Raw genomic sequence first — 24,373 nt, forward strand, 5'->3', positions numbered from 1 at the left:
AGCAATTAAAGAATCTGAAGCTGTGTGGTTAAAGGTACTTACTAGTGGTTAAGGTTTTTATTAGCACATCTTAATAGAAGTTTTCTTTTTATTCCAAGCTAAGTTCAATACTAAGCAGAAATGTCTACAGTAGAGAAGGGGAAGCTGGAGACCGGAAAGTGAGCAGATTGGAGACAGTAAGAGTGTAAATAAAGATGCACATGGCTGCTGTGCTGTGCTTAGTCGCTCAGTCCTCCCTGACTCTTTGCGACCCCATGGACTGTAGCCCGCCAGGCTTTTCTGTCCATGAGGATTCTCCAGGCCAGAATACTGGAGTGGGTTGACCATTCCCTTCTCCAGGGGATCTTCCCAACCCAGGAATAGAACCTAGGTTTCCCACATTGCAGGCAGATTCTTTAGCATCTGAGCCACCAGGGAAGTCCAAGAACACTGGAGTGGGTAGCCTATTCCTTCTCCAGGGGAACTTCCCAACCCAGGAATCAAACCGGGGTGCCCAGCATTGCAGGCAGATTCTTTACCAGCTAAGCTACCTGGGAAGCCCTCAGAAAAGGCTGTGCCCCTGAAATAAATTAGCCGGAATCAGCGATGCTAACAATGGGTGTCGTGGCCTCTCTGATCACACGCACAGGGTCTCCAGATGCTACTGGACACTTTACTTAGGACTGTTTCATACAAAAAGCCTTCCCATCCCGCCCCCTCCAGCCTCTCTGCCCTGCCCACCTGTGCTCACCCTCAGAAAGAAGCCAGGCTGCCTTGGGAAAGGAACAGTGCCTGCTGGTGGCTGGTGCAGAGAACTATCTACTGATCATCACACTTTTCTCTCCCCTCTGTTGGAATCAAAGACACATAATTCATCCCCTCCTCCTCTTCCCTCTGTTTCCTCTCATTACCATCAGAGAGGGCTTAATCTCAAAGTCTGAGGTCCAGGGCTAGAATCCCAGATCCTGCACTTCCCTGCCAGAGATGGAGGTAAACCACACATCCCCTCCCTGTCTCTGGAAACATGGACAGAAATCCCTGCCTGCCCAGCAAGGCCTTTATGAAGCAGCAGAAATGTGCTTCCCACTCTCTAGTACTCTTGCCTGGAAAATCCCATGGACGGAGGAGCCTGGTGGGCTGCAGTCCATGGGGTCGCGAGGAGTCAGACACGACTGAGTGCCTTCATTTTCACTTTTCTTTTTCATGCGTTGGAGAAGGAAATGGCAACCCACTCCAGTGTTCTTGCCTGGAAAATCCCAGGGATGGGGGAGCCTGGTGGGCTTCCGTCTATGGGGTCGCACAGAGTTGGACACGACTGAAGCGACTTAGCAGCAGCAGCAACTTAGCAGCAGAAATGCAAGTACACCATGAACAGAAATTGTTGTTCAGTCACTTAGTCGTGTCCAGCTCTTTGTGCCCCCATGGACTGCAGCACGCCAGGCTTCTCTGTACCTCACCATCTCTCGGAGTTTGCCCAAGTTTATGTCCATCGAGTCGGTGATGCTATCCAACCATCTCGTCCTCTGTTGTCCCCTTCTCCTCAATCCTTTCCAGCATCAGGGTCTTTTCCAATGAGTTGGCAGCTCACATCAGCTGGCCAAAGTACTGGAACTTCAGCCTCTAGGGCCCATCAAATAGAAGGCACGGCCTTGTTGTGCTGCTTGACCCCCAGCACCTGAACACTGCTCGGCTCATGGGAACTCCAGCACTATCATGCTCTGAAGCAGTGACCTTGACAACCGATAACTGACAAGCCTTCCTCAGAGTTAAAGACACCATCCCAGCTCTGAACAAGCGCTCTTGCTGCGCAGATGTCTGTACTTTCATTGTGAATACCACATGCCTCAATGATGGGTCCTGTATCAGCTGAAGTCACTAATGCTCACTTGCAGCAGGAAACACTGTTCTTGATCACGGTGCCCTAAATGGTCACTGGGCTTCCCCAAGGCTCCCCGGTGCTATGGAAATTGGGCTCTGTGTTTTCCAGGAAGGAACTGGCCAGCCCCTGTGAGGCTCAACTCCATCCTCAAGTGCCAGCACCCCGTGATAAAGATCTCGAAGGGGCTAATGAAATTATCTCCTCTGCCTTTTATCCCTCAGTAACAACCACAAAATTAGATAAAAATGACCCCCTGCTCCCCTAATTTAAGGCCTATTTTATTACCTTCAACCCTGATTCTCTCTCTTTCAAACGGATATGAGACCCTGAAGACCCCACCGGCCAACGGGATTAGTAATTGACGGCTTCCTCCTCCTGGCCAGTTCTCCAGAGGGCGCTTCTGCTTCCCCCGTCCGGTGGGGTCACAATCAGTTCAATCTTCATGCTTCAGAGACATCCCCTTTGAAGAGGAGCAAATGTTTCCCCACCCCTGCCTGGTGTTCCACTCACAGGGGCAGCAGCCGCTTCTCACTGGAGCAGGAAGGGCAACCCGGCCAGAAAGGTTAAAGCAAGAGGAGGTCGGTGCGGTTAACCGTCCACCAGGCTCAAAGGCAGGCCCACTCAAACAAGCACTGTGGGAGGGCCGATCGTCCCCATGAAATGCGACGTGCACTTTGAACCCAGGAACAAGGAGGATGAGAATGGTTTCCACCAGCCTGCTGGGACTCGTGGAGCTTTGGCTGTTTGTTTTCTTTTTCAGATTGCAGCCATAAAGGGTAGCAGCACTTCTCTGCAGCAACCCCAGGCAGGCAGATAAAACACTGGCGAGGTGAGCATCAGGGCTTGCCCACCAGGAAATAAAGGAGAGGAAAGAGCAGCGTCCGTGTCTCTGCTGTAAAAGGGGCCAATCAAGGCTTGCTTTAGCTTTGAAGAAGGGCCCTGAGAGAATTCCGAAAGCCTCAGAAACCACTCCATCTAAAAATGCTCCGTAGCAGGGGTCCCCAACCTCCGGGATCTAATGCCTGATGATTGGCAATGGAGCTGATGTAATAAGAGAAATAAAGTGCACAGTAAATGTAACACACCTGAATCATCCCGAAACCCACCCCAGCCCCCAGTCCATGGAAAAAGTGTCCTCTGTGAAACTGGTCCCCAGGGACAAAAAAGTTGGGGACTGCAGTAGAGAAGAAGAATCATTTAAAATGCTGAGAACTTTTTCACTCTCTTTTGCCTATCTGGAAAAGTTACTTTTATTACCCAGTTATGTGAAAGCTTTGCTTGTGGTGATGTTTCCTAAGGCCCACTTGACTTTGCATTCCAGGATGTCTGGCTCTAGGTGAGTGATCACACCACAGTGATTATCTTGGTCGTGAAGATCTTTTTTGTACAGTTCTTCTGTGTATTCTTGCCACCTCTTCTTAGTATCTTCTGCTTCTGTTAGGTCCATATCATCTCTGTCCTTTATTGAGCCCATCTTTGCATGAAATGTTCCCTCGGAATCTCTAATTTTCTTGAAGAGATCTCTAGTCTCTCTCATTCTATTGTTTTCCTCTATTTCTTTGCATTGATCACTGAGGAAGGCTTTCTTATCTCTCCTTGCTATTCTTTGCAACTTTGGAACAGGTCAGTTTTCATTCCAATCCCAAAGAAAGGCAATGCCAAAGAATGTTCAAACTACCACACAATTGTACTCATCTCACACACTAGCAAAGTCATGCTCAAAATTCTCCAAGTCAGGCTTCAACAGTACAAGAACCATGAACTTCCAGATGTTCAAGCTGGATTTAGGAAAGGCAGAGGAACCAGAGATCAAATTACCAACATCTGCTGGATCATCAAGAAAGTAACAGAGTTCCAGGAAAACATCTACTTCTGCTTTATTGACTGCACCAAAGCCTTTGCCTGTGTGGATCACAACAAACCAGAAAAATTCTAAAAGAGATGGGAATACCAGACCACCTGACCTGCCTCCTGAGAAATCTGTATGCAGGTCAAGGACATGGAAAAACAGACTGGTTCCAAATCAGGAAAGGAGTATGTCAAGGCTGTATATTGTCACTCTGCTTATTTAACTTATATGCAGAGTACATCATGAGAAACGCTGGGCTGGATGAAGCACAAGCTGGGAAGATTGCTGGGAGAAATATCAATAACCTCAGATATGCAGATGACACCAGCTTATGGTAGAAAGTGAAGAACTAAAAAGCCTCTTGTTGAAAGTGAAAGAGGAGAATGAAAAAGCTGGCTTAAAACTCAATATTCAGAAAACTAAGACCATGGCATCCAGTCCCATCACTTCATGGCAAATAGATGGGGAAACAATGGAAACAGTGACAGACTTTTTCTGGGCTCCAAAATCACTGCAGATGGTGACTGCAGCCATGAAATTAAAAGACGCTGTTCCTTGGAAGAAAAGCTATGACCAACCTAGATAGCATATTAAAAAGCAGAGACATTACTTTACCAACAAAGGTCCATCTAGTTAAGGCTATGGTTTTTCCAGTAGTCATGCATGGATGTGAGAGTTGAACTATGAAGAAATCTGAGCACAGAAGAATTGATGTTTTTGAACTGTGGTGTTGGAAAAGACGCTTGAGAGTCCCTTGGACTGAAAGGAGATCCAACCAGTCCATCCTAGAGGAAATGAGACCTGAATATTCATTGGAAGGACTGATGCTGAAGCTGAAACTCCAATACTTTGGCCACCTTATGCAAAGAACTGACTCACTAGTAAAGACCCTGATCCTGGGAAAGATTGAAGGCGGGAGAAGGGGACGACAGAGGATGAGATGGTTGGATGGAATCACCGATTCAACGGACACGAGTTTGAGCAAGCTTCAGGAGTTGGAGATGGACTGGGAAGCCTGGTGTGCTGTAGTCCATGGGGTCGCAAAGAGTCAGACTCAACTAACTGACTGAACTGAACTGATGGGAAGGCCTCCTTCCAACTCAGATCCATAGTTGTAAAAAGTCTCTAAGAAATAGAAAACAGTTATTTCACAACTGAGGGGGACATGAGAGTGATCGAAACAATGTCTCCAGCCCTTTTAACACCAATGCTTCCTGGGAAACATGTATTTATAAGTTTCCTTTCACATCAGTAACAGAACTCCCATGGTAGATAAAACGGGCCAACAACTTACAGCTGAAAAGCGACCTGATCAGAGTAAAAAGTGGCTCCCAAATTATGCGTCGATTATATACTGGATATGGGAAAAAAGCCAACTCTTGCCCAGAGATGTCAAAACTTGGCTGTAGATTTATAATGAAACTTAAAAAATAATCTTAGAGCTTTTTGCTTCTTAAGAAAAGGATAAGATAAAGGCTCACCTGAAGCTAAAGGCTTCACCTGGAAACACCAGACACCCAAGGGAGGACGTGCCATTGTGTGAGTGGGTCTGTCAGCAGCCGCTGTCATACTTCCTTCAGCAATAAAGGAACTCCCTGGTCATAGTTAACAACAGTGGAGTCCGGGGCCAGCAGATCAGTTGCTCTGTCCGCTAGTTGCCTTTGCTCTGACTGCTCCCAATGTCTGCTCTGGATACAAGGGGCCCACTCTGGACAGTGTCTTTGGATCAAGGCCAAGCTCCAAAACAGCTACATCAAATGCACATGCACCCACCTGTCCTGAGACTCGATTTCTCCTGCTGGGGCACAAGCAGTCCTCAGAACACTTGACCAACAGTAAACACTGAATTGAAAGAAACATAAAGTTCAGGAACTTGACCACTTCTCGGACTTTCAATTATGATGCTATGGAGTTGTCAAAATTCAGTAAGAAGGACTTCTCTGGTGGTCCAGTGGTTAACACCCTGCGCTTACACTGCAGGGCAGTATGGGATCAAGCCCTGGCTGGGGAACTAGGATCCCACATGCAACACAGCACAACGCCGCCCCCCCCCCCCCACAAAAAAAAAAACAAAAGATTCACTGAGAGAGCTCTGTGAAGTGTGCCTGAACACACACCAGCATGTGGAAGGGGACCAGATTGGTAACCTGACGACTTGACCTGCCTCACTTGTTTTTCTAGCCAAATTAGAATTGTTACCGGAAAACAGGGGACACTCTGAGAATCAGAGACCTCCATGAAACTCAGTGAGTGGCTATTATCGTAAATTGATAAGCACGCCCCAGGCGTTCGGCAGCATGAAGCCCAGGCACACACACCACCTTGCATTCAGCTTCTGCAGGCACAGTGCAATACAAAACAGTTGATAATATCTCAAATTCCAAAACCTACTAAAAAGCTAACACTCACTCATATTTTAACACTTGGCTTTTATTTTTAACGCCTGGGCTTTTAAACTGTAATTGTTTTCTTCACTTATCTTTAAAGTTACGATAGACATGCTGGAGTCCATGGAGACGAGAAATCCCTGGGCAAAGCTGAAGCCCTCCCTCGATTCGATCCCTAGGAACCTTGAAGATGAACAGATTCAGGTGAGAGTCAAATTCCCTGCACTGCTTTGCCTGTCACTGATCTTTCCCGCAGGCAGCTATATATGGTTGGGGCTCAGCGCCAGGTAGAAGAAACCGTGGTGTCGTGACTGCTTTTCCACATGGGACTAGCTGGCCCGTACCTCTCCTAGGCTGTGGAAAGCACACACAGGAACTAGAAGACAACTTCTTTCTCTTTGCGTTCATGCTGCACACACCCAAACAAAGCAGCTGGAAAGACTGGACAACATGTGGTGTTCATGCAGCAGCAGGATAAGAAGGTAGGAGCCAACACTTGAGACACGCGTGACAGCGGTCTTTGGTCAGATTTCAGGTACCCCCCGCCCCAGCTCCACCCTCGCCTCTCTGAACTCAGCCACGGTCAGCTCCTGAAAGGACCCAGGCCCCATTCGGGCTCCAGATGCACGTGAACCACTGCCCAAACAGCATGATGAAGCAAAATCCCCTCCAGGCAATCGGAGTGTCTCTCAAAGGTCCCAGCGTACTAAGGGGGACATGGAAATGCCGAATTTAAAACTTTTTATCAAAATTATGTAAACTGTACTTTAGAAATATTTTTATTTCCTCTGAGTTGTAAATCGGTCAAAGCTATTGTTTGCTCCATTACTGCCCATAAAATCAGTTCCAGGTTCAGTCCCGAGGCTGCCCAGGGCTCCCAGAGGCTGGCGGACAGGACAGGGGTCTCTTCCCGCAGCCAAGGGGACTGGTGTCTCAGGGCCCCAGCCTGTCAGCTAACACCTTCCTGACACTGACACAAAAACTCCTGACTTCTTATCCTTTTCAACAGGGCTAAGAATCCAACTCCTGCCGACTTAACATATTATGACAAATTCTCAATTACCCGTGGTAATGTGAACAAACAGCCATGCAACGACTCCAAAAAGGCGCTTGACACCTGAGTTCACTGGCTCAGGGATACAGGATCATTTTGTGGCGCTGGTGCCTCAGGTTTGTCTACTAGGGCAATTTTTTCTTCTCTGACGAACACTCACTCATTCACTGGAAGTCTGTTCCATGCCAGGAAACACGGAAAGTGGTAGCAAAAAGAACTCACAGACCAGAGGAAAAGATGCGTTCAAACAAGCAAAGCCAAGCTCCCCACAGGCTCATGCTGTGGGCTGTGTGAGGGGAGGCAGCGAGGCGTCCGCTCGAAAGGACTGTCTCCGAATACCCTCTCCTTCAGACAGTTTGTAATAACAAGCGGAATGTGGGCTGAGTTTTAAACGAGGGAGAGGAGAAGGGTGCCCAGCAAAGAGTACTGGGTGGCCAGCAATGTCCAGGAGAAAGCCAGGCTGGTCAGTAAACATCGTCACTGGACAACTCAGTGGGGCAGGTGACCACTTCACACCTTTCTTAGAGGAGCTGCCTTAAATATTTAAGGGTTTTCTTTCTAATGCATAGGGTGGTTATCAGAGTGCAGCCTGAAAATGAAACAACCCCTTACCTGTATGGGGAGGAGCGAAGATAAGGGTGTGAAGAGAGTGGTCCCTGATGAGATGTAAAAACCACAGGCCAGCTGTGAACTCAAGTGTGCTTCCCAGGTTCCCTGATAAACAACAGGAGAGGGCCTCTCTGTTACCGTGGAATAGCCAGTCCTTGAACAGTCCCAGTAAAGACCCACAGACCCTGCCTAAGGCTCCTTGGTCTCAGAGCAGAAAACCCGACCAACGTCACTCGGCCAAGGGGTTGGGTCAGAGAAGTGGGTGAGAATCCGGGAGGTAACAGTGAGCCAGGCGCTAACCCAGTTGTGTCTTGGTTTCCTCCCCTGCCAGGGCTATCTCACAGAACGACCTAGAAGGTCTTCAATGCCTGGGCACCATGCAAGCCTGGAGTCACACGAATGACCGTGACACGGGTTTCCTGCCCTCAGGGAGCTGCCAGTGCACAGGGAAGTAAATGGGCCGTAATCAGGGCCCTGATGCAGCTGAGAGGAGCTGAAGTGAGGAAAATAGGAGGTGATGTGGAGCCTTTACAGAGGCAGCGCTGATCCCAGAGAGGGTAAAGGGCACGCCCCAGAGCAGGTGATGGCTAGGCTGGGGTCTGATAAGCAAGAGCTGACCAGGCAGAGCAAACAGCAAAAGAGGTGCCCAGGAAGCAAGAGAACCTAGTGAGTTCACAAGCACAAGGAGTATTTCAGAGCCCAAGAGGGAGATGGAGGTCATTTTAGCAGAGTTTGGACTTGCTCTTGAGACCAACGGGCAGCCCATGAAGGGTCTCCTGTAGGAGAATGGCATGGACCCCAAAAGCTCTCTGCAACATCAGAGAGAAGGAACTGGAAGGAGGCAAGGAATGCCCTCCTCAGACACCCCAAATGCCACATCCCTGGTCTGCTGTGGAGCCGATCAGAAGAGAAGGCCCTGGGGTAAGAGGACAGGGCTAGGGCTCCCTCCATGAACCACTGCTTCCGAGTTACAGCCGCCTCCAGTGTTAGGTGATTCCACCCCGGCAGGCACCCCACCAGGCGCAGTCTGCCTGCCCCAACACACCCTCCAGGAATGGAGGGACGCCTGGTGTCACAGTGGTTCTTGACATGCCCTTGGACCCATGGCTCTGGTACCGCCTGGGAACATGTTGGAAAAGCCAACTCTCGTCCGACCCCAGACCTAGAGACTCCACATCTCGGGGAGCGGGGCCCAGCCCCTGTGGGTTAACCAGGCTCCAAGTGATTCTGATGCTCTGCCCAAGGCATCAGGCACTAAGAGGGGGACAGTCCAGTCCCAGGGGCCAGAGCACAGGGCACAGAGCTGGCCCGGCCTGCTACCTCAAAGCGCCACCATGTGCAAGGCCTTGCACTCTGCAGGGCTGGTGATGACCATTTATGCTTAAAGGGAAATATACAAGCAGGTTTTATTGATGCTTAGAACTGTTCCCAGCCCTGTGGACCATGGGGAAGAGTACACAGGCCCACATCCGGGCGGGAACCCGGTGTTCTGGGAGAATTCCATGTCCCTGAGAAATGCCCTGCCCTCTTCTGCTGCCCTTGCTTGTTTCAGGCAAAGGACACTCCAGCTACAAGTTTCTCCTCCAGCCTCCAGACACAGAATCTGACCACTCCAGAAAAGCAACAGTGAAGCCATCCAGAAAGCTCCCGTGGTTTTATTGAAGGGTCGAGTTTCTTTCTGGAGTATGGAACAAACTCTGTGGTTACAGAGCTCCCAGGCCCAGAAGCCATAACATAATTCGAGGCTGAAAAGGGATCCATTTGTTGCCTTTCTCTTTGAATATCTATCTTTTCTATAAGAAAGAAAAAAAATTAACCCCTCCCCACCAAAAAAAAAAAAAGTTTCTATAAAGAGCACGCAGATTCTCACATGCTTCCTTATGTTTCTATAGCTCTAACTTTTCTTCATAAAAGGCCAAAAAATGGGGTCCGAGACATAAAAACAATGTTCACGCCTACCCAGAACATGGGGACGTGCTGCCCACTTCAGTTACATTCAGCTGCTTGGGGGTGACCCTCTGGCCAAGGCCCCAGAAAGGGGGCTAAGCTGCAGGGCCTTGTAACAGGTCAAGGAACCCAACATGGTCCGGGGGCCAGTGAAGACCCCACACGCACAGCACATGAGGAACGCTGCAGAAATCCCCACTGCCTTCCCTGGGGACTGCACCCCACGTCTGCACACTCCAGCTCTCCAGGTTCACTTGGAGAGCAGAAACCTTCCTGCCCCTCTGAGGGCCGTTTCCCGTCAGTTTTGAGGAGGGCTTGACTCTTCAGAGGCCCCACGCCACCTGGAACGTGCTTTAGGGTATAGTCTCTCTCTCTCATAACTGCAAACAATATTTACAGCTCCTGGCTGGCTAAAAGAAACACTGAACTCGGCTCTTCTGAAGCTTGTCTGAGTGGTTCAGATTTTCAGAACAGCGTGGAGATGGCGGGGAGAGGCAACCTCCTCACTTGGCCCTGCCCACCGGGTGCCCGCACCTGGCAGGACCTTTCACACGCCCCACGTGCCAATTCATTCTGTCCTCCACACCCTGCCTGCCACGCTGAAGACAGCGACTGTTTCGCCATCTCCCCGCCAAGACTGGAAAGCTCTGTAAGCAGCCAACCAAGTGCACGTTAAATAAATGACCGACCACATGAACATACGGACTTGACCAGAGTAAGAAGTTCAGGCCTGGGTTCACCCCCTCACCTCCTCTTGCCCAAACAAGTGAAGTGACTTGCCCAAGGCCACAGAGCAACTAACAGTTAGGAGAGGCTTCTCAGTGCGGCCTCACAGCCACAGGCTGTGTTCCCATCTTTCCTGGGTACCCGTAAACCATCATCCTTGCAGACCAAGGCGTTTTATTTGTGATAAGAAAAACTTCATTTTTGTGTGTTTTTGAGCTCCTCCCCAAGAACACAGAGGACCATCTTGTGAATCTTAAAATTGGGGGCACTACACCCAAACTGAGGACATGAACGGGACTCCGGGGGTAGCAGCATCAGGAAATGGCTGTGGGTCGGGCAGTGGGGCAGTCTTTGTAAACACTACCACAGTTCTGGTTCCGGGGATGTAACACTTGTAACTTTTCTGTCGGTCAAGCAGTGTGGCAAAAAGACTCTCCCCGCCATCTCCATGCTGTTCTGAAAATCCGAACCACTCAGACAAGCTTCAGCTGGGCACCAGAAGGGCTGGGTTCAAAGTTTCTTTTAGCCAGCCAGGAGCTGTAAATATTCTTTGCAGATATGAGAGAGACTATACCCTAAGGCATGTTCCAGGTGGCGTGGGGTCTTCTCAAAACTGATGGGAAACGGCTCTCAGTGGGGCAGGAAGGTTTCTGCTGCTGGCCAAGCTCTCCTGATGAGCAGGTACAGAGCCTGGATCGTTTCCTAAACTTCTCTCTCAAAATTTAATAGACTGGGAAGAAAGTGCAACAAAATCTCACGCTCGATTGCAGTGTTTAATCTTACCTTTCCTGTCTGCATCATCTGGTTTTCATTACAACTGGTCAGGAAGATGTGACATGGCCACATTAGATAGAAAGAAGGATGCCAGGTGCAGAGACAGTGAAGCCCCGATTAGACACGAATCGAGTGAGAGTGACTTCTGCCCAGCGCCCTCCCAGGTACCCTGGGCTCCCCAAGACACCTGAGCTGCCCTGTGCGGCCCCGCCAGGGCCCCTGGTGGCTCTGCCCCAGCCCTGCTCCGCCCACACAGTGCCCACAGCTCACCCCGTCAGAGTCCACTCTCTTCACACCCTTATCTTCGCTGGCATTTTATGAAACTATTCCTGTTAAGGGCTTCCCTGGTGGCTCAGCTGGTAAAGAATCTGCCTGCAATGTGGGAGACCCAGGTTTGATCCCTGAGTCAGGAACAGCCCTTGGAGGAGGGAACAGCTACCCACTCCAGTATTCTGGCCTGGAGAATTCCGAGGGGCTGCAAAGAGTCAGACACAACTGAGTGACTATCAATTCACTTCACTTCCTGCTAAGGCCTAAGTAATCAATGTAGTCCCTGTTCTATGGATGCTCACATGTTGAATAGGATGTTTAAAGAGAACCATTTCACCCAAATTCCTCTAATGGCGAAATTCTAGGTATGACAGTAAGTGAACTCCAGTTTTTGAATACAGAGCCCCTTCCACACTCCTCCAATCCCATCACACTGACCATTTCCCACTTTGTTTCATAAGCTGACCCTAACCCTACAGTGGAGGTAAGACAGACCCTGCTTTGCTAGAAATGGAGATTAACATTGACACAATAATGTGCAAAGTCCAGCTCCTCAGTCTGTCAGTTCACCTGGGTCAGATCCAAACTCTATGGAGGATGACGTATCCTTCTCCTTTCATTTCTGGTCAGCACTTACTTAGGAAGGGAATACGCTAACATTATCTCCAGAGTCTGAACCCAAGCAGGGGAGAGCATGGGAGAAGTCGGCCTCAGGACATTCCTTTTTCTGTAGAAGCCCACAGTGCATATCCCAGTATCTCCAAGAATGTCCCAAAGCATTTAATAACCAGTGTCTGTAACACCTTCCTAAAAATAACGGCTTCAGAACTGACTCTTACACCGTTGACAAAGGACTCCCTGATTTGGTCCCATCCAAGATTAGAAAGAGCCTTAGTGTAAGAATGAAAACATGTGTCAAGATAAAAACTGAAGTGGGTCCCATGGGAGAAAAGTCAGCCCTTCACAACCAAGTATCTGAGAGGCCAAGAAAAGGACAGGTAAGGGAGGCCTCAGACACAGCTGATAACACAGGCTCAGATAGGTTTCCAAACTGACATTCCTCGAAACTGGGATTTCAAGAACCTCCTGCTGCTCCTGCTAAGTCGCTTCAGTAATGTCCGACTCTGTGTGACCCCATAGATGGCAGCCCACCAGGCTCCCCTGTCCTTGGGATTCTCAAGGCAAGAACACTGGAGTGGGTTGCCATTTCCTTCTCCAATGCATGAAAGTGAAAAGTGAAAGTGAAGTCGCTCAGTCGTGTCCGACTCTTCTCGACCCATGGACTGCAGCCCACCAGGCTCCTCTGTCCATGGGATTTTCCAGGCAAGAGTACTGGAGTGGGATGCCATTTCCTTCTCTCTACCCAATTATAAAAAAACGGTCTAGAGAGTCTGTTTAAAAAATTCAGATTCCTAGGACCTGTACCAAACCAACCAACTCAAAGCTCCAGGGTGGGGTCTGAAACATGTCCAGGGAGTACCGAGCAGAGGGTCAGGTGAGTTTCATAAGTAACATTCCACAGCAAACAATGTGTAACTGTTTAAAAAAAGTGATAAGGTCTGTGAGAAAAGGCAGGCTTAATTGGAGGAAGTTAGAGCCTTCTTTATGTAGTTAAAATTATGGAACATAATCATCAAGTAATGAGGAAATCAATTTAATTAAAACAAAACCTTTCCCTTTAGCTTATTCCACCTGGAAGACCATCCACGACCTCCCTCCCCACCCTGAGGGTGGAAGGCGATCCCGCACTGCTGCTCGGGGCTGTTAGAGACCGCACTGGCAGTGACAGGGCTGAGGGTCCGCAGTGCAGTCCCAGTAGAGGGGCAAGCATCCGTCTCTCGATCGGGAGCACCACGCCCTCCTGCTCGGGCCTCCACAGGGCTCAGCCTCCAGCTGGCAATTCCGCAGCCTTCGTTGTGGTCCAGCCTCATGTGAGGCCTTGCTCCTCCAAACCTGCTCCACGGAACCAGCAGTGCCAGCCTGATGGGAATACGCCAGCAACGCAGAATCCCAGGCCCTCCCAGGCCTGCTTACTCAGAATCTGCGACTTAACAAGATTCCAGGCTCTTCCTGTGTCCATTCAAGTCTGAGAAGCCCTGCTTTAAAGCCTGGAGAGGGCCTCCATCGGGACTTTCACCCATCTGGGGAATACCCAGCTCACCAGCCCACCCAGTTGGGCTCCAGCCTGTAAAAGGCCTTCTCCCCTCACAATCCTTACTCAAGTCTTGTCTGACTCGCGTTGTCTCAGGGCCAGATCACTGTCAGCAGAGCCCAGTGACAGCTGACAATCCAAAGCCCAACCTTAAGAAGGCGGTAAGTACTGACTGTCTCCTACATCCTCATCTGGCTCCTCCATCTGTCTGCCTCCCTGAAGAGGCAGCACTGTGGACCCCATGACCTCAAGTCAGTAGAGAGAAGCCAAAGTCAAACAACACTGTGGAACGCAGGCTCTCGGTCCCAGCACGATGTTAATGAGGCTGAGGTCACAAGCAGATTAGCTTCCTCTGTATCTTGGCACGGACTCCAGCCCTCTGCCCTCTGGCCGCCTACAAAGGCTGACACGCCCCTGGTTACTACGAGGAGAAGGACTAGGAGAGGCTGAACAGAGCAGAGGCAGAAAAGGAGCAAAGACCTTGGACGGCTGGGGAGCAGAATGAATTGAGGAATGACAGTCAGCTCAGAGGGGTGGCTGACGTGACAGATGACCAGTGAGAGCTCGGAACCATCGAGCAGGCTGAACAATACGCATCAGGATGAGAAAGCTGGAAGCCGACAAGAAGAAACGGGAAGTCCTACAGTCAAGATTTTAAAAATCAAATACACGTATGGAAGCTAAGGGAAATCTAACTTAATGACAGTTCTTATTTTAAAAGGTTTAAATTTTATTTTTTTTAATGCAAGTTTTAGGGACTTCCCTGTGGTCCAGTAGCTAAGACTCCACGCTCCCAATGCAGGAGGCCCAGGTTCGATCCCTAGTCAGGAAGCGTGGGCTCTCTAGGTCCCACCAACATGCTGCAATGAAGACCCGATGCAGCTCAATAAACAAAAGATTTTTTTTAAATGCAAGTTTTGTTGACTAATTTAGTAGCTAAGAAAGCTAACATACGTCAGGCCCACAGATCAAGGGAAGCAGTGGTCCCTGTGTAGCCTAGCCCCGGCCACCCGTCCACACATGTGTATACACAGCCTGTCACACTTCCTCATGGCTGCCACCACTTGGGTTCTTACTTCTCATCGTGGCTGGTCTCTGTACCTGACTACCGCTCTTTATGGCTTTGGCTTATAGTTTAAATATCCCTCATACCATCCCTCATACTGACTTCCTTGGTGGCTCAGATGGTAAAAGTGCCTGCCTACAATGTGGGAGATCCAGGTTCGATCCCTGGGTCGGGAAGATCCCCTGGAGAAGGAAATGGCAACCCTCTCCAGTACTCTTGCCTGGAAAATCCCATGGACGGAGAAACCTGGTAGACTACAATCCATGGGGTCACAAGGTGTCGGACATGACTGAGCGGCTTCACTTTCTATACCAGCTTAGCTCAGTTTGACGCCACCCTTTCTTTACTAATCAAGAAATGAACTACAGATCAAAGCACAAACTGGGAAAAGCACATTAGAAAAAAAAAAAAAAAACACAAGACAACCTAAGCAACCTGTTTACCAAAAGGATTTGAATCCAAAAAGACCTACAGTCACCTGTGTAAGCAGGCACCCCAGAGTAGATATTACAGCATGGATCTGTGCAGAATCAGTAATTAGGTTGGTAAATTATGAGCTTCCAGTACAGAAAAGCCCTGAAAATGGCTACTATACAGATGAGCAAATGACAGAGTAAATATCTGTTTAGACACACTGCCCTATGCAGAATCATCTTCTAGGAATGGTGTGATGGTTTCATTGCTCAGTAAGTGTCCAACTCTTGCAACCCCATGGACTGTAGCCCGCCAGGCTCCTCTGTCTGTGGGATTCTCCAGGCAAGAATACTGGAGTGGGTTACCATTCTGTTTTCCAGGGGATCCTCCCGACCCAGGGATTGAACCCAGGTCTCCTGTGCTGTCCTGCACTGCTGGCAGATTCTCTACTGACTGAACCACCAGGGAAGCCCCAGGAATACACAGGTAGCCATTAAAAAAAAAAAAAAGATGGATGTGGTTTTAGATTATTTCTGAAGTTGTGAGTGGTGTTTTCCTTAAGTGTTTATTTCATATACAAATGGTAATCATTTATACACACAAAAACACTGCTTGCTGGTTAGTTTGTAGCTGCCAGATTGGCCAGCATATTCTTTCTAGTTTCAGAAAATGTGATACCTAGGGGTGAGAAAAAAGTTATAAAATTTTCAAAGGTAAATTTGTCTGGAGTAATAAGTGCATTGCACATGGCTTACCTGAAGATTAAAAGAGACTACTGTCTATGCAGTTATGGGCATCTTTAAACAACTGGCTAAGAAGGCTGATCACCGAAGAATTGATGCTTTTGAACTGTGGTGCTGGAGAAGACTCTTGAGAGTCCCTTGGACTGCAAGGAGATCCAACCAGTCCATTCTAAAGGAGATCAATCCTGGGTGTTCATTGGAAGGACTGATGCTGAAGCTGAAACTCCAATACTTTGGCCACCTCATGCAACGAGTTGACTCACTGGAAAAGACTCTGATGCTGGGAAGGATTGGGGGCGGGAGAAGAAGTGGACGACAGAGAATGAGATGGCTGGATGGCATCACCGACTCAATGGACATGAGTTTGAGTGAACTCCGGGAGTTGGTGATGGACAGGGAGGCCTGGTGTGCTGTGATTCATGGGGTCGCAAAGAGTCGCACGACTGAGCGACTGAACTGAACTGCCTCCAAACTGGAAAATGACATGTGAAATTCAGCCCAACAGCAGCCCACCTCGGGAGAAAGGAAGCTTGAACTTCAGATGCCCTTGACAACACAGCGCGGTGTGGAAAGAAAGAAAATGCTGAACAATAGAATCGGTAGAGGAAGGATGATCCCTTTAATTTTCTGGGAATGTGAGGAGGTTGATGCTAAAGGGATATTTAAGATCTCATTGCTGGCTTGAGTTCTGCTAGACAACTGAAAACAAGATAAAAAAAAACAAAACTCACACATCAGTAAATTTACACACATATATAGGTAGATGGACTTGGCGTGCTGGGGGCTAGCTCTGAGCAGCCTTGATTAAAACAGGAGAGAAGGAAAATGTGGGCCAAGATTCTTCTTAACTTGGCATGGCTGGCTATCAGTTTAAAAGATTTAATAGATATTTATGACAAATAGAGCATCTGTGTTCCTGTTGATGGACTTAGGACACTGGGGTGATTCACTGTCTCAAGCTAACCCAGTCCAAAGCAGGAACTCCTAAGGAGGTAATACTTCCTCAGATCTCAGTGATGCTTTATTGCGACTGTGCTGCTAAGTACGGCTATCATCTTGATTTTATACACTTTCATCAGCCTTTTTGGAGAAGGAAATGGCAACCCACTCCAGTATTCTTGCCTGGAGAATCCCATGGACAAAGGAGCCTGGTGGGCTACAGTCCATGGGGTCGCAAAGAGTCGGACACAACTGAGTGACTAACACACACACACATAGGTAGATATTTAATTCGGTACATATCGATCGGACACATTTAGCGATAGAAGTGAAATGCCTCTCAGATCACACTTCCAGTGTTTATGAAACATATAAAGGGAATCGATGGGAAGAAGTGGGTTCTTCCCTACGACTGGGAGGAAGGTGCCCCATTCTGGCCCTGGGTCACAGGGCTCAGTCCTGGTTATGTTCCTCCACAACTACATTTCCAACAAACAGGAATTTCAAGTCTTCTTAAAGACAGAGACCGTCTCCACCATGGACATAGCACAGATGTAAGGAGGTAGGCAGCGCTGTGGCCAAAACTGCCGATTTGGCATTTTGCGCAAAGAACGGAAAAAAACACCAACTGTTTCGTTCTGTTTTTTTTAGGTAACATGCTATTTTTTAAAAATCTGAAAAACAGAAAAATAAAGAAAATAGTCATCTGTAACTCCATGAGTCCAAAATAATCAGAATTTTAGCCTACCTCCTTCAGAATGACGTCAATCATCAGAATGATGATGATTAATAATTCCACTGACTGTACCCTAAATCCACAACAGTAAGAGGAGTAACAGCTAAACACAAATCAAATAGCATGCTTGCACTGGGGCCTACTTTGCACATGTATGTTTATTATACAAATGAAATGAAATTCAAATTAACAGCCTCTTGCAACCAGTCCATTCTAAAGGAGATCAATCCTGGGTGTTCATTGGAAGGACTGATGCTAAAGCTGAAACTCCAATACTTTGGCCACCTCACGGGACGGGTTGACTCACTGGAAAAGACTCTGATGCTGGGAAAGGTTGGGGGCGGGAGGAGAAGGGGACGACAGAGAATGAGATGGCTGGATGGCATCACCGACTCTGTGGACATGAGTTTGAGCGAACTCCAGGAGTTGGTGATGGACAGGGAGGCCTGGCGTGCTGTGATTCATGAGGTCGCGGAGAGTCGGACATGACTGAGCGACTGAACTGAACTGAGGGCCATATTGTGTATCTGCTAAGTCATGTCCAGCTCTTTGTGACCCCACAGACTGTAGCCCGCCAGGCTCCTCTGTGGAATATTCGAGGCAAGAATATTGGACTGGGTTGCTATTTCCTACTCTAGAGGATCTTTCCAACCCAGGGATTGAACCCACATGTCTTGAGTCTCCTGCATTGGCAGGCAGGTTCTTTACCACTAGAGCCACCTAGGAAGCCCTTAGGGCCACATGGTAACTTCAAAATAGGAGGCAGATAAGCCTTGTCCCAGGTAGACACAGAAACAATAGCTCTCCAAGTATTCAATACAAGTTCTCAAGGTGCCTACAGACTCGGTTCCCAGAGAAACCCTTCTCCTGGCAGATGACCAGTTCCACCATGGTGGGAAGAGTGTGTTTCAGATTCTCTTTTCTTCTTTATTTTTAAATTTTTTAATTGAAGGATAATTGCTTTACAGAATCTTGTGGTCTTCTGTCAGACATCAACAAGAATGAGCCATAGGTATACCCATGTCCCCTGCCTCCCAAAACTCCCTCCCATCTCCCTCCCCACCCACCCTTCCAGTCTGTCACAGAGCCCCTGTCTGAGTTCCCTGCAGACTCTCTCTTCTGAAGAAGGACACTAATCCCATCCCAGGGGCTCCACCCTGATGACCCCATCTAAACACATTACCTTCCCAAGATGCCGCCTCCAAAGACCATCACCACGGGGGTCAGGGTTTGTACCGAGGAATTTTGGGAAGAACCCGGTCTATCGGGAATATGTGGATGTCCTGGGGATGGTGGATGAGCAAATGTATCAGTTGTACATCCTAGCGACTGAATACATTCAGAGCCTTCCTGTGTATTTCCCTCTACACTATCTCGGTTCAAAACAGCATAAACAGATCTCACCAAATCGGCAAAAGAACACCAGTAAGAGTCTGGTCACTGAAGGCCAAAGTCAGCGGCTTGATTAGCCCTGTTAGGCTAACTGAAAGGATGAAAGAGAAAAATTCAATTACAAGGACACAGATTACTGTCACCCTGAACGCTATTCAGTAAACCTCAAGAGGCCAGTCAACCACTGACCACTACTGTAAAAATAACTCCACCTTTCATCTCCACTTCCAGTTCTCTCCCCTGCCTGTGGATCCAACGCTCTGGTGGGCATCTCTCCCCAGAAGGCTCACAGCTCAGCGGTGGAGTCAGTGAACTCACTCCTCCTCGCCATCTCCCCAAACTGAGGCTCACCATGGCTGCTCACCTCAGTGAAAGGCGCACGTCCCAGCCCAGTCACCCCGGGCTCCCTCTTACTAAGAGCCCAGCCCTTAGTAAGGAAGTGTGGTCCGCTTCTCCAGGCCTCTCCCACTTTCCCTCACCAAGTCCCACCAGGATTCCTACACGAGCCCACCAGCTCACCTGCTATTCCTAGCCCTCGCCTCTTGCCGTCGAGCCCACCTAGAGTTGCTTCTAAAGCACAGTCTGATCACATCAATCACCTGCTTCAACAGGTCAATTCACCTGCTCATTCCCCATCTTCCACACAGCTTTCAAGATGAAGCTCAGACTCCTCAGCTCGGCATCCAAGATCCAACGCCCACAGGGACTTCCCTACACAACTTTGCCTCTAGTCCACACAACTACTCTCAGTGCCCTGATGACCTTATACCATTTCAAGCCTTCAGACTCCAGACATACGCATTCTCATTGTACCAGGTATTACTGTAACCTTGAAAGTCATGGGAAAACAAGCAACCTTGAAGGTACCTGAGGGACTAACTACCCACTCTTCCCTTTGCTCTCGGCTCTGCCTCCTGTCAGCTTCCCAGGTGGCGCCAGTCGTAAAGAGCCTGCCTGCCAATACAGAGTCAGCTATTTAGTACCAGACCCGGCTCCTCCTGAACACAACCTGGGTTTTATAAGCTGATGGTCAGATCTGACCTTTGATTCCTTCTTTGCTTTTTAAGGCTGTGAAGTCTCACTTCTGAGTAAAACCCCTACTGGTTCTCCTGGCATATTGGCTGGTGATTCTACTCAAATAGAACACATACTTTATTATAAAGCACAGAAAAAACAGGCCCCCTTTTCTTCCTTCTCCCTGTAGAGGACCCATAAGACCAGCTGCCCACAGTCGCCATCCCCAGCCAGATCACCTCCCTCCAAGCTGGCTGGCTTGTGGAAGAGTTGCACGCCCAGCACACTAGTTGCTCAGCACAGGCACTTTGAAACAAAACGAGAGCTTCTCTAGTTTACGGAGCTCCTTCCCGCACAGTCTGCTTCTCCACCCAGCATGAGCGCTCTGTGAGTGGAGAGGCCTGCTCCTGGTTTCTGTTACCAGACGTCAGAACAGAGCCTGGCCCACCAGAGAGGTTACTGGGTATCTGCGAATGACTGGATAAAAGAACGGATGAATGAGCAAAAGGCATGCCCCGCATCCCCCCCACCGCCCCCGCAAATTAGAAAAGCAATATGCAGCATAGCTCCCTAGCTCCAAAAACTACTGTTTTGCTAAGAATGTCTTTTGTTCATTCAGCAGCTAGGTATAATCTTAGGAAGACCTGGGCAATGGACTGTTAACCCCAAGGCATACGTTGCAGGTGCTTTTTGGAATAAATTCTTGAGATCAGGTATTTGGTTACTATTTATATCTTTCTAAGAGCAAAGAACACTGAGTAAAACGTTGCTTTAGAATTCCCAAGAGAGACAGCATGTCCACTTTTTTCCTCAAATAAATGTCTGTATTTGCTTCGGTGGGACCTGAGAAGGCGCCCTTGCGAGGGCGCAGTGAGGCTGAAGTTGCAGGCCACAGCTGTCTCAGGTCGTCAGAGCCACGTGGAACCTGCGCTGCACACTCCTCACCGCTACAGTCCCAGAAAAGGCTGACCTGAGGGGCCACCAGGATGCAGCCCTAGAAAGATCAAATGTGCCTGACAGTGGGCTGCTGGGGGCACAGGGACAGCCTCAACTGAGGCCAGCCATCAACCATCCTGGTAACCTGGCTCTTTGAATGGCACTGCTTTTTCCTGGGCATTTGAAGTACTAGACAAACACCATTAACATTTTCTGAGTACTTACCCAGTGTGATGCACCACCCTAAATTCTATATAAAAGTACATAATCACAGTTAAACATCAAGGTGATTCTTTGATTTGAACTTTACCATCATCATTTCACAGACACAGAAACCAATGCGGAGAGAAATCAAATAACTTGTCCCGGGTTCCGGTAGTAAGTGACACCTCTGGGAACCCAAGAGTCCCAATCTGTATCTCCTATATTTTGTCAACTCTTCGCAATGAAGAAGCTTTTGAGTGTGTGTGTGTTAGTTGTTTCAGTCGTGTCCAACTCTTTGCAACCCTATGGACTGTAGCCGGCCAGGCTGCTCAATCCATGGGGATTCTCCAGGCAATAACACTGGAGTGGTTGCCACTTCCTCCTTCAGGGTACCTTCCCCACCCAGGGATTGAACCTGTGTCTCTTATGTCTCCTACATTGGCAAGCCTGTAGCGCCAATAGCGCTACCTGGGAAGTCCAATAAAGAACTTGAGAAGCTGTATATGTTGTGCATTAAAAATGGGTAGTTTTCTATATATTTTCTATCTTCTCCTACCTTGGACTTTTCCTCCCTGCCCTTCCTAAACACTGCCTGCAGTAAAATCTCTGCAGTCAGTCAATGGGCAGATCTGAGACCCATCCATGTGCATAAATAGCATACATTACTTTTTCCAGAAGGCACTTGTTTTGTTCTAATCCACAAAGATTCGTTTTTTCTTCCTAAAGACAAATTACTGGTTTGTGTATCATGATGCAAATTATATTAGATTCAAGAATGTTCATTTGCAGTGCAATTATTCTTCCTAATTGGACTGCTCTGAAGATAAACGATTTCCCCTCCCCACTCCCATCCTGCAAGACACACTATCTTTTTCCCTGGAGTAAAATGTTTGCTGCACCCTTTGCAAACACACCACAACAATCTCCATGATCTGCCCTCTGTGTGACCACTCAGGAAAAATATTGTAACAGTGGGTTTTATCTGGTATGACCTCAAACTCCTCCAACGTTATTTTTTCAGAATCAGATCGCTGACAAAGATTAATAACAAGTCTATCACAGTATGACAGCAAAAAGAAATGAGAATCTTGGCTTTTCTTTCTTTTCCCTACCTTTAAAACATTTCATCTCCCTTCCCACCAGCATGTGTTTCCTATCTCTTATGTTTGCAAGAGAGAAGTCGTTTTTTTAAAGAGGGCCAGTAGCAAAGAGTCAGGAATACCAGGGAAAGAGCGATACCAAGGTAATTAGCATCCGTCATCGCTCAAACCTGGCGCGGGTGGAGCGCTCAATCGAATGGGCGAAGCAAAAGCAACGTGCGGACGAGAAACGTCTCTCGCAACTCAACCCGATTACTCAGGTTTAACTCCCAGCGGCCGGCTCTAACACACCCCGCCCCCCCCATACCTCTGCCCGCTCCGGCTCCAACACAGACTTATCTATAGAGGCCGCTTTGCGATTTCAGACTGAAGGTCTACTTTTATATGTGGGTCACTGATGGCAATCTAGATGCACGCACAGGATCACAGTATCCGCAAAATACAGGAAATGGCCCGGGTGGGAGTGAGGATTGGGGGCGGGGGGTGAGACTTCGTCTTTCCTCTCAGTTACTCCCATTGAGGAAACCAGCTGAAAGATTCTCATAAAACTCATGACCCTCCTGAAACAAGAGAAAAGGTGAGCAGGATCGAAGAAAACGCTTTCTCCCTTCTGAGTTCAAAGGACCTGGACCGCTGAATGAAAGGGGGGGGGGGGGGGAAGTCGCACACACACACAACTCCGTGCCTGAAAACATCCAGAAACCCGTAAGAGTTTCCCCCGGTCCTTGACCCCATCCCTGAGCTCAACCCAGCCCGCCCAGATGCGGTCTTCCCCCTCCACGCCCACGCCCCCCCTCCAGCCCTCACCCCCGATCCCTGCGCTGCCCACAAAAATGCAGCCCAGATCCGAGCAGCAGCTGACGTCTGCGGCCGGCTTGACCCACACCACGCAGGCCGGGCCCGCGCGGGCGACCACCGGGCGGCCCCGGGCGCCGAGTCCGGAGTCGGCGGCACCCGGGACCCGCGCGCCGGCCGAAGCACGCCTGCGGCGGCGAGAAAGCTGGGCTCGCGCCGACTTCCCGGCAAATCGTCTTTCCAGGCACAACTTTTTTTCCACTTCTGCGGCGGGCGGTCGCGGCTGCCAGAGCCGAAGCGGCGTTCCCTCCTTCCCCAGCGTCCGGCACCCGTCCCGCCAGCACCTCCCCAGCCCCGGTCCCCCTTCCGCGCGGGCCCGGTGGGCGCCGCGCCGGGAGCCCTGCGGGCCGAGGCTGCGCGCGGGCCCCGCCGCTCCGACTCACCCGGTCCCGGCTCGGCGTCCCCGGCTCCGAGCCGCGGCTCCCCGTTACGCCTCCCCGCAGCCACCTCTCGGTGTCTCCGGCCCCGCCGGGCGCGCGGGGAAGGAGGAGGCGGAGGGCGGAGGGAGAGGCGGGAGGCGGGAGGCGGGGGCGCGGCGGGAGGCAACGGGTCCCGGGCGCGGGAGGCGGCGGCGAGGCGAGAGCGCCGACCGCGGCCGCCGCGGGGCTAGCAGGCTGGGAGGGGACGGAGGGGCGGGGCGGAGAGAGGAGGCGGCCGCCGAGCCTGCCTGCCCAGGTCCCGGCCCCGCGCCGCCGCCCAGTCCCCCTCGCCGCCGAGCCCTGCTCCCGGCCGGCGTCCGGGGAGGGCTCGGGCCCGGGGCTCTCCCGGCGCGGGGCGGGGCGCGCGGCCGAGGCCCGGCCTCCGGGGCGGAGTGTCCCGCGGGCCCCGGGGGGTGTGGGCGCGAGGGGGTCCCCGCGAGGAGGGGCGGAGGCCCCGGGGCCTGGGAGCTGGTCCCTGCGCCCGTCGGGCGGCGGCGGCGCCTCCCCGAGGCCGGCGAGGGTCCCCCGAGCTGGGCCCAGGGAGCTCCCGGCGCGGTTTCGGAAAACCGTCTCCAGGAGTCGGGAGAGCGCGCTCAGCCCGGCCGGGGGAGGCGGGGAACCGCGGAGTCCGGGGTGAGACGGCGGGCTCAGGGGTGAGACCGCTGGCCTTGGGGCTCCCGGAGCGGTTCCCCAGGTGCGAAGGTTGTCCGTGCGCTGATCCTGGAGGATCCAAAGTCGGAGGGTGCGGTGGGGGTGCCTGGACCCCTATCCTCTCCTTCCCCTCCCGGAGTCGAGGCTCCGCGCGGCAATTTCCTTGCCTTGTGAGTTTCTAAGACAGGAAACTCAGTGCAAACAGCCACAAAGAATATATGTAAATTGGTTGTTTGAGATCCTGAAACATCCTCCCCTGAACTTAAAATACGGTTTCG

At 50.1% G+C, this 24,373-nt stretch overlaps 1 protein-coding gene across 2 annotated transcripts in view; it reads right to left on the minus strand.

Moving 5' to 3' along the window:
* LHFPL2 (LHFPL tetraspan subfamily member 2) overlaps positions 1 to 23,645 on the minus strand; it is a 187,711-nt gene extending 164,066 nt beyond the window's left edge. For both annotated transcript variants that reach the window (XM_055436512.2, XM_055436510.2), the window contains exon 1: positions 23,409 to 23,645. The gene's annotated coding sequence lies outside the window, so the exon portion shown is untranslated. The remainder of the gene's footprint in view (positions 1 to 23,408) is intronic.
* Between the last annotated feature and the right edge of the window lie 728 nt (positions 23,646 to 24,373).

Source organism: Moschus berezovskii, chromosome 9, assembly GCF_049115385.1.
Source record: "Moschus berezovskii isolate FMDL1 chromosome 9, NW_MosBer_1.0, whole genome shotgun sequence".
In the NCBI taxonomy this organism is placed as follows: Eukaryota; Metazoa; Chordata; class Mammalia; order Artiodactyla; family Moschidae; genus Moschus; species Moschus berezovskii.